The 11,056-nt window shown below is 34.8% G+C and overlaps 1 long non-coding RNA gene across 1 annotated transcript; it reads left to right on the forward strand.

The window, feature by feature from the left end:
- Positions 1-389: 389 nt before the first annotated feature.
- On the forward strand, positions 390-2,361 carry LOC135153769 (uncharacterized). The gene is made up of 2 exons (XR_010293275.1): positions 390-529; positions 1,035-2,361. It is a non-coding gene; the product is annotated as an uncharacterized LOC135153769 (long non-coding RNA).
- The last annotated feature ends 8,695 nt before the right edge of the window (positions 2,362-11,056 follow it).

The following is an 11,056-nucleotide window of genomic DNA, read 5'->3' on the forward strand; positions in this document are numbered from 1 at the left end:
GACGATTAAAAAAACAAAACAACGAATGAGCGAGAGCCAATTTATCACACAAATAATAATTATCCTACATCTGTCAAAGCTGGCTTGGTGTATAAGATTGACAAAAGGCCTCGCTATAGTAGGCCATGTATATGCTTGAACCATTTACTGACTCTTATTGACAATGAAGATGGTCAGTGGAAACAGAGCCCGGTAGGCCTATGCCTATTTCGTCAGTGGAACATAATACATAGAGAAGGAAGTTTTCGGTCAAGACCAGCTTTTTTCTAGTTGGGAATATTCATAGGCTTAGGATAGGACTAGCTGGAAATTTTGAAAATATTGTTTTAAAAGAGGAATTTTGTTTATCACCTCTAAAATTCTAAACTGTAAAGTACATGTATTGTGTGTATTTTGAATTGCAGATCCAATGGGATCAAGTTCTTAGCAGTCCCAGCCCAGTCAGAAGTACAAAGTCAACTACCATTTACACATCACCAAGAGTTACAATCTGATGAGGAACAGGATATTTGAACTGAAAACTTGTAAGGTATGCTTGTTTTCGTAAAAAAAAGGCCTCCTATTTCTTTTTTATTGGGGGGGGGGGGGAGGTCTATAGCAAGTAAAGCTCCGTTGTGAGTAAATATTTATTTGGATTCAGATTCACCAGTATTTCCATTCTCATCAATGCATACTTATTGTCCATGTCTCTTATCTTATCTACATGAGTCATATGTGATATCACTTTAAAACTCAGTTACTTTGTAGACAGAAATAAAAAAGGACAAAATATTGAGAGTAATTTTATGATACATATTTGAATGAGTTTACACACTTAATCAAAAAAGTTCTATGAATAATGCTTTATAAATAGTGATCTATGATTTTTATCTGGCTATATAGATTACTACATGTGCATTATCTAAACAATATTGCATGGAAGATTAGGGCCTTATTAAAAGTTTAAAACTTCTTAATAAACTGAACTAGATGAGTAAGAATAATTTATATCAGCAGCTCATTTTGTTCTTTTCTTTTTTGTGTTTACCATGCAGGTTCCGCAGGCAGTTTGAGTATCACCAGGGCAGATTATAAGAAGAAATATGGAGGCCAAGTTCATAACAAGTAGCTACTTCATCACAAGTACACATTTTAAAAATTGAATGAATTTGAATAAACATGTCAATACATATTGAATGTTGCTTGAACTACACATCTGTAGAAAAAAAAATTGGAGTATTGATATTTAGGTCCATAGGTTTCACACAAGATTGAAATATTTTCCCAAAGGGCACACCTACCCACCCTTTATTAATGTTCTAATAATCTACATGTAGTAGTAGTGAAAGAACTGTTAATGATATAAGTAGTTTGAAAGGGATAAGTTGTATTCTGGTAATATAATCAATTCAGAATGGGTCTTTACTGAGTTCTGGGCTATGTACATGCCTACAGACATACATAAGACAATAAGAAATAATGGATTTTCATTGAAAATGTGCATACTAAAAAAAACAAGGTGACAGAACAAAGGATTAAGAAATCACTCTCACTCCTGGACCCCATTTCATTAAGTCTAACCACTACTCTAACTCTTTGCCATTCTGGTAATTACCATGGAAACATTAAAGTAACAGATCAACATTGAGGTTCCCATGCTAGTTGCTAGTTACAATTGGGGCAAATTTACCATAATTGACGTCTTTATGAAACAAGGATCTGTAGTGCTGGACATTAAGCTGTTGAATTTATTTTTTGGGGAAGTGAAAAGTTGCACTGTCTTGTTCGTTTTTAATCTCTTTTTGTTCTTGTAGCACTGTATTGTTCATGTCACGTATTATGAACTAAATTAGCTCTTCAAATGAAAAAAAAATTGTTGGAAATAGAACACAGCTCTAGCAGCACTTCACAACAATAGACAATAAGCAATTTTGTTACTAATTTACTAATGTGCAGATTTGGGAAGGCACTCTTCAGAGAAATGTGGCAATGTGCTCCCTTTTTTGTGAAGTGCCCTCGGTTAGATTAGCATGCTATTTCTTGTCAGCAAATGCTGAAAAAAAAAATTACTTGATATTTGAGTAACTGACTTTGAGAGAGAGGTATATCGTTAATTTTTTTAATGACATCCTTGATGTCCCCTTATATTGACTATATAAGGCTTATCAATACCTATGAAAGTGATTTTTTTAAATTTGTTTTCTCTAGATTTTACCAAAAAATTACATCCCCTCCCTTGTAACAGCCTTGCAATTTCTGTTGCATTCATTATATGCATTTTGCTGATGTAATGTGATGCTTTGGCGAGAAAAAGAGGATAGGAATATTTTGATCACATATTCAGAAATTGATTCCTTAATAAATATTTTAATTTGAAATATACTTTCTAATCTTGATATTCGTGATTTATTTATTCACATTGCGTGAAAGATATGTGATAATGATGTTATTGCTACCAAACTGTGTTGTGATGTAGGTAATGATGATAATGAAGAATACTTCTATATGACTGGAATATGATGGTGCTACTGATTGATTGATTGTGTTTGTCAGGTATCTATGGGTATAATACTAGTACAACAGGTAAGAGTATAAAGTATCAAAATACCATGCATGCATGGCAAGATAGCCCATAAAAATATGGCATACTGTGACATTTTAAGATCAGGTGCAGCCAAATTAGATATTCTTCCTAAAGAGATAAATGAGTTTTATTTAAGAGTGGGATAAAAATGATATGAGAATAATTGTTTGCTCGCATGATTATGTGGTACATGTATGTGTGTGTGTGGAAGAGAGAGGGGGGAAGGGTGGGATCGATGGATAGATTTTGGGGCGGGCAGGTACAAATAAAATTTCATCTTGTTTGGAAGTGACCTTTTTAAGATAGCCTTGATGAGAGTGAATTCATGCGGGGGTGGGGGGGTATTGGGCTGTCTTAATTTTGCTCCCATCCCAAACTCAGAATTTTTTTTTTTAAATCTTTATAAGATTTGCACCATTGTTCATTTCAATTTCAAAATAAAGACAAAATGGCCTTCTAAATTGCTTTGCTCTCTTGCTCAGATTTCTCTAATCATTTTAAGTATTTACCCCCCTAAAAAAGAACCCAAACATATAAATAATTATGGCTATTAATGATGTGTAATGAAAATAATATGCAGTGATGACTGCATGAATAGATCGAGCAAGCAGATCCCTAAGTTCAATCCTATTAATTAATTCCTTGTAAGCTTCCACATTTCTTCAAGGGAAATAGCTATAGCAAATAAATAATTTTATTAATTGATGTAGTAATAATCGCGACAGGAAAATATGTAAACAAGGAAAGATGAATTAACAACTGAATACCGGGGGGTGAACGGGGGAATGAATGACATAATCTACTTTATTAATGTTATTTACCAAAGACGCAACTCTATAATCAATCACGTCGCGCATTATGCTAATTAGTAACAATATACTTATTTGCATATCTTTACGCTGTGCGCGCAGGCCAATTATGACCACGCCTCCGTTTCGCTGGTGAGCCATGAAGTTATGGTGTCCATAGGCTTGTACGCGAAAAATGGGAGCAGTGTGCACTTTTGACCTTCCAAAATTTCCCCATGTCTAACCGGATGCAGAAGCGGAGTTTCACCCCCCTGGGGCGGTATTCTGAAAATCGTGTTAACTTTGGTGTTAAATATCGTGTTATCTCTCTGATTTAACACGCCCCTAACACACCCCCAAATCGGTATTCTGAAAACCGTGTTATCTGCGTGTTATCTCATTTCGTGTTATCTTCGGCTCCTCCCACTCTGCATCTATTTAATCCAATCAAATGCGCTGCTACAGAAACAAAACGCGCAAAATTTTCAGGGAAAAGGGGAGTGCGCGCTCGGTGACACGAAGCTTGCATTGTGACATCATTTTTGAAAGCGCATACAGCTAAATAAAAGTTAGAGCAAGAAAGAGACGTCGGGAGGGGTGATTGTGACAATTAAGAATGGATTATTTCAGACAGCATGGATACAAAATTATGACAGGAGACAGAGGCCTCGATGGATTGTGGAGCAGGCAGGGGACAATGGCACCTAAATATGGAGGCAAGCATAATTCATACATGCCCCCAATAATTTTAAGAACTTGAAAAAATAAATATGCAATGTAAATTTTGAAAAGAACTTTAAGAAGAAATAAACCTGACATAGAAATATCAAACATACAAAATTGTATTGTTTTCTTTATTAAAATTTGATGCGTATAGCGATCAGCCCTCCCCCCCCCAAAAAAAAAAAAACTTTTGCCCCCCCTCCCCTCTCCGAAGCATATAGATTGACTGGCGAGATAGATGAATTAAGGATAACCTAGAAGCATTGAGAGTAAAACTAGTGTAAGTACTGGAACTATATAACCATTGAAAAAGGGGGGAAATTGTGAATATTATTCCCCAATCGCCAATTCTATTCCTTTTAATTTCTGTTTGTGACTTTTTTAAGACGTTTTAAATTTTCTTCCTCTCCTTTTATCTTTTTTGTATTTTGGCAAAAAGTAACCAAATAAATAACTCATGAGCATTATGATAATAATTTTAATTAATCCAAAATAAAGATGCATTCGAAGTGTATTTTCACAGGAAATTCCAAAGAAATTGTTGTTTAATCATTGTTAGTAGAGAGAAAGTAGATGGAAAATAATGCTGGAAAAATGAAATAATATTAAAGTAAATTCTGGCAGACGATAGCTATATGCCCGTAGTGTTCTTTTTGACGTTTGTGTCTGCTAGAAAAAGTGCAGCCATCGATCGTCATAACTTAACCTCTCCTTAACGCAGTGTTAAATGTTCGTGTTATCTTTGAGCCAAATTTTAGCTAACACCATTTTCAGAATACCAAATTTCGTGTTATCTTCCTCCTTAACACCGCGTATGGGGGTTGCGCGTTGTGCACTGCGTACTATATTTCATGACCATGCGCGGTGTTACCACTTGGGCCACGTGTTTTTATGCTAACACGATTTTCAGAATACCAATCGTGTTAGCTAACACCGTTTTTGTGCTAACACGGTTTTCAGAATACCGCCCCTGGAGAGATCAGCAAGGCCCATAGAGATATATACTAATAACGCTAGAGGGCGTACTTCGTCAAATCGCTGTGATTACGCGGAGAGCGGCCGCCATTACTTTATTTGTTCACTTGATAATTGTTATAATTCATTTTCCATATAGATCTACACATAGAAATCATAATAAAGAAATTTAGAATAGGGCCGAACTCCTTTTTCCCCGTGGCCTTAAAATGTCGATGTAATCAACATCACAATAACTCGTGAGTATCATAAAATGACTTTTTATTGCTAATATTCAAAAATGATTTACGCATTGGTCCAGTTAATTGATGATTTAGATTTCCAATGTAGGCAACCTTCGATCATATTGATTACTTTCTTACATGCGATCAAAAGTTTGTTGACAGCAAAAATTTGCATATAAAATGCGCGCATGCAGTCGTACAATTTTGCAATGTACAGGAGGCCTAATTGGGGGGGGGGGGCGGTAGGATGATTACAGTATATTATTGCCTTGCAAACATTTCAAAATTTCGGAGGGTAAACAAATTACAGTGTGCAACATAAAAAAATTTCACTTTGATTTTCTTGATAGTCGGACTTGATTTAACCCGGCTGATATACTATGCTGATAGGCAAACCGACTGAAATATTCTGTTGATATATCGCTGGTGTTTGTGATCCTATAATGATTCCAATGGACCAATATTATGTGAACAAATCAAGGACAGAATAATAAGGAGAGGAAGAAGAAGGATAGGAGAAGAAATGGGGCAGGAGGGGGATATTATAATTTGTATTATACTACAAAGAATATTATAAAACTGAGTGTAAAAAACAAATTGATAACAATATCAGACAGGACAAAGATAATTGCAAACTTAATGATCTTATCATATAATTAAGCGGTTGCAAAATTTTGAGTACTAAAACCAAACATATTAAACAGTAATATTGACAATAAAACACTGACAAATACTTGGAATAAGATATTACAAATTGTCCGCTGTTGCCTGATCATCCAAATTTAATCTTAACTATAATTATATTCCTTTCTTGAAATTGTGTCTGTGTCGCTTGAATATTAACTTTATGGCAAAGATTTCCAAAACACTGGCACCGGCCTATGCAATTATTATTAACAGATAAATAAATACGCATATTCAGTTTTGTTTGTCATTTTAAAAGTACTAGTATCTACTAAATTGTTTTTTTTTTTCTAGTTTTCTATGGACCTGAGTTTGATTATTCAGTTTTGTTTTATAACAAGATTTCCCTGGATGAACAAAATTATTGTATTAAAATATGGGGCCGCGGAATGGCTTTGAAATTGATGGGTAGTGCATAAAATCACAATCATTTATTATGCAATGTTCATTTTCATTTCAGGGAGGGGTCTGGTCGCGCCCCCTGTATTCTTTTTTTATCAGTGTGTTAAAGTGAATTTGCATGGGTGCTTATGCCATTTTAATTACACCCACCCCCTAAAAAGCGAATTAAAAAACTTAAAGTGAAGGGAATTAAAAAGCAAAAAGTTGGAGCAATAAAAAGTCATTCTCGATATTTTTGAATCAATATTTCATTTTAAGTGTCATATAGGCCTGCAGGTTTTGGAATTTATAATTTTCCTATGAGAAAAATTCATCACGTACACCCAATAACACAAGTTTTAACATTGATGGTGTAACGGGAGGCTCACCAAGAGCAATAATGAGATGCTCTTTATTCTACTTGCTAATAAAATTATAATACCGCATATATAGTAATCAAAGATCAAAACACTAGTATACAAATTAAAAATTGCTATATTTCATAAAAATTAAAGCAAGTTACATAAGTAGGCCTACATAGATATTACAAAATCATATCCAACATGAACAAATTGGTCAAGAGAACATCAAAACGAAGGACGTGAATGAAGGTAATGTGGGCCCAAGGACAATGCGTTTAAATGTAGGAAAATCCTGAGAAGATGGGCTAATTCTCTGTCTTTTTAATTAATTGTCAAACTTTCTATTAATGTACGTTTTGTGTTTTATTTTTATCTATCTATTTATGTGTTATTATCAATCTACTAGTATTATTATCTATAATAGGCCTATAAATGGACAGGTAGGCCTAAATGCAAATTATTTGGGAGAATTCCGGGGGAGAATTTCATCCCGAGAAGTCAGGTAAAAATGACAAATTAATAGCATAATCCCCATGTAATCATTCTAATAATTCATTGAGATGCACTTTGTCATTCATATTTTCGATTGTAATGAGGTTGGATTATTTTCTTCAAGAAAAAAGGCCGGAGACGGCATCCCTTTTTCACAGCGTTACAACGCACGAACTATGTATACATCCGGGTACTTCTGCAAATCAAGACCTATCGAGCAATGGCCGACCACGCTCCGCGCAATCACAGACGTTAAGTACGCGCGCCAATGGCGACTCCGCACTCTAGCGTAATTAGTATACATCTCTATGGCAAGGCCCTATATATAGGGCCTTGGACATGGAGATCAGCAGAGTTATCAATAGACCATAGAGATGTATACTAACTACGCTAGAGTGCGGAGTCGCCATAGGCGCGCGTACTTAACGTCTGTGATTGTGTGGAGCGTGGCGGCCATTGCTCGATAGGTATAGATTCGCAAAAGTACCCGGATGTACCCATAGCTCGTGCGTTGTAACGCTGTGAAAAGGGGTGCCGTCTCCGGCCTTTTTCTTGAAGAAAAGAACACAACCTCATAAAAATCGAAAATATGAATGACAAATTGCATCTCAATACACTATTAGAGTGATTACATGGGGATTATGCTATTAATTTGGCATTTTAAAAACCTGATTTCTCGGGATGAAATTCTAAATAATTTGCATTATACCTGTCCGTTTATAGGCCTGTAATAGATAACAATGTTGATATACTATCATATAAACAATCATATAAAAATAAAAACATACAGCGGACATTAATAGAAAGATTGACAATTAATTCAAAAGACTGCAGTGAATTAGCCCTTCTCTGGATTTCCCTACCTTTAACTGCATCGTCCTCCTTCCATCCTTCCCACATTTACGTCCTTTGATTCTATGTTTATGTTGGATATAATTTTGTAATTTCTATATAGGCCTACATGATATGTAACTTGCTTTAATTTGTATGAAATATAGGCCTATCATTTTTATATATTAAGTTGTACAATAATTCTGTATAAGTTAGTGTTTTGATCTACATGCGCTATTAAAGGGCATCTCATTATTGTTCTTGGTGAGCCTCCCGTTACACCATCAATGTTGAAATTTGTGTTATTTGGTGAACGTGCTGATTTTGTTCTTATAGGAACATAATAAATTCCCCAAACTCTGCAGGCCTATATGGCCCGAAAATAAAATATTGATTTAAAATGTCGAGAATATAGCCTAGCTAATTTGTTCAAACTTTTCAAAAATGACAGTTTTAATTCCCTTCACTTTAAGTTAGATTTGTTTTAATTCGCTTTTTAGGGGCCGTGTGTGCAATTAAAATAACAAACACACCTAAGCAAATTCGCTTTAACATACTGATCAAAATAAAATACAGGGGGCGCGACCGGACCCCTCCCTGAAATGAAAATGAACATTACACATAATAAATGATTGTGATTTTATGCACCCCATCACTTTCAAAATCATTCCGCGACGCCGTAATTAACATAATATAATAATTTTGTTCATCCATGGAAATCTTATTTAAAAAAAACTGATCGAATAACCAAACTCAGGTCCATAGGCCAGCAAATGACATTAAAGGAAGAAAACTAGAAAATCAAATTCAGTTATACTTTTAAAATGAAAAACAAAACTGGATATTCAAAACGCGTGTTTATCTGTTTATATGTTAGGCCGGTGCCAGTGCTTACAAATATTTGCCATAAAGTTCATTTATTCAAGCGACACAGACACAGTTAATTAACACAATTTCAAGGCAGGTATCAAATTTGAGATTAAATTAGGATTTTTAATATCTTATTCCAAGTATTGTCACTTTTGCAATATTATTGTTTCATAATTATGTTTGGTTTATAGTACTCACAATTTTGCAACCGTTTTCATAATTATGATAAGTTTGCATTGATGTCTTTCATGATATTAGTTTTATACACTCTTGCAGTATAGTAATAATATTCTTTATAGTATAATACAAATTATATATCATAATCCCGCCCCTTTTCTTCTCTCCTTCTCCCCCTTCTTCCTCTCCTTATTATTCTATCCTTGATTTGTTCACATGATATTGGTCCAATCATTATAGGATCAGAAACAACGGCGATAAACAAAATATTTCAGCCAGTTTGCCGATCAGCATATTTTCAGCCGGGGAGAATCAAGTCTATACTTTCCAGAAAATCAAAGTAAAATTGTTTTGCGCATTGTGATTTGTTTACTCTCCGAAGTTTTAAAATGTTTGCAAGGCAATAACACTGTAGGGCCTACATAAACATCCAACCCCCCATTAGGCCTCCTGTATACATTGCAAAATTGTACGACTGCATGCGCGCATTTGATATGCAAATTTTGCTGTCAACAAACTTTTCTATACATTGATATCGCAAGTAAGAAAGTATACTTTTATATACATATTTATAAATATGATGGGATGGTTGCCAGCAAAGGAAATCTAAATCATCAATTTTTAACTGAATCAATGCGTAAATCATTTCCAAATATCAATAAAAAGTCATTTTATGATTCGCGAGTTTTTGTGATGTTGGTTTACATCAGCGTGTAAGACATGGGGAAAAGGGATCGAGTTATTATAGGCCCTATTGTGTAGATATATATGGAAAATGAATTATAACAATTATCTAAAGTGAAGAAATAAATTATCAGCAATCAGCATAATAGTAATTAGGAAACTATGAACTATAAAAATACAATCGTGGTTTTTTTTTCGATACAGCGTCTCAGATGCATCAGACACTGTGATATGGCCTATGAATTTTCTTAGGTTAATGTACATCAAATCATATTAAAACACATTAAATTTATTTATCAGGACCTAGGCCTAAATGTTATTTTTGATATTCATCTCTTCCGAATCATTAGAAAATAGAAGTCATATTAATGTATCGAAATTTTACCTAAGCAAAAACAATTGGGACTTTAAATCGTTTGCCTGTATTATAGCTGTATCGGCCTATATTATGCGCTATAGATAGGCCTATATAGGCCTTTTGACCTCAGTTTTGCTAGATTTTTGTTGTATTTGAACTATAATCCAGTGCAATATTTACAATTTTGCTTTTCCATATGCTTTCGTGCTCATATGTCATCAATTTGTCATGTTCTGTGCTCATCCGTGTACATGCCCCATAGGTACTGTACGCTCAAGGCAGGCTGCGAATACCTATCGAGCAATGGCGGACGGTCTCCACGTAATCACAGCGATTTGACGAAGTACGCCCTCTAGCGTTACTAGTATACTAGTATACATATCTCTATGCAATAGACAGAGTGGCGAAACCGGAAGTGTGCTCTGATTGGTCCGATATTTCATGGAGCCCCAATTAGTTCCCTCTGGCATATTTTCTGCGCTTGTGATCTTCTGCCTAGTGCATGTCTCCGGAAATTTCAATAAACTACACGTTTTCTCACATTTAGTGATTAAATACCTCGACACTTTCAACTCATGGATATATTTTATAGACGCCAATGTGAGTACTTTAACATATAAAGTAAACTTTTTGGAGATACATCTGGTGTTATTTTGCGTAAATCGGCTTCCAAAATAATGTCGAAAAAAGTGTTTGGTAAGAGAGAAAAATTGAATTTTTTCAAGTTTTGTGTAATCATGTTTTGCACAAATTACCTCAACGTGTTGAAAATAGTGTTTATCAATGACTGTCAAGGTTGAATGATCTTTTAACAAGTTGTTTCATGTTATTTTTGGGGAAATCCATTTATTTTCTACCAAAAACAGTTCATAAAATTTAGCATATGGGACTACCCTTCATAAGACCCTAGCCAAAGATAAGGAGCTGCGCCGCCCGAGCTTTCG

This window comes from Lytechinus pictus, chromosome 3 (genome assembly GCF_037042905.1).
Source record: "Lytechinus pictus isolate F3 Inbred chromosome 3, Lp3.0, whole genome shotgun sequence".
NCBI classification, from domain to species: Eukaryota; Metazoa; Echinodermata; class Echinoidea; order Temnopleuroida; family Toxopneustidae; genus Lytechinus; species Lytechinus pictus.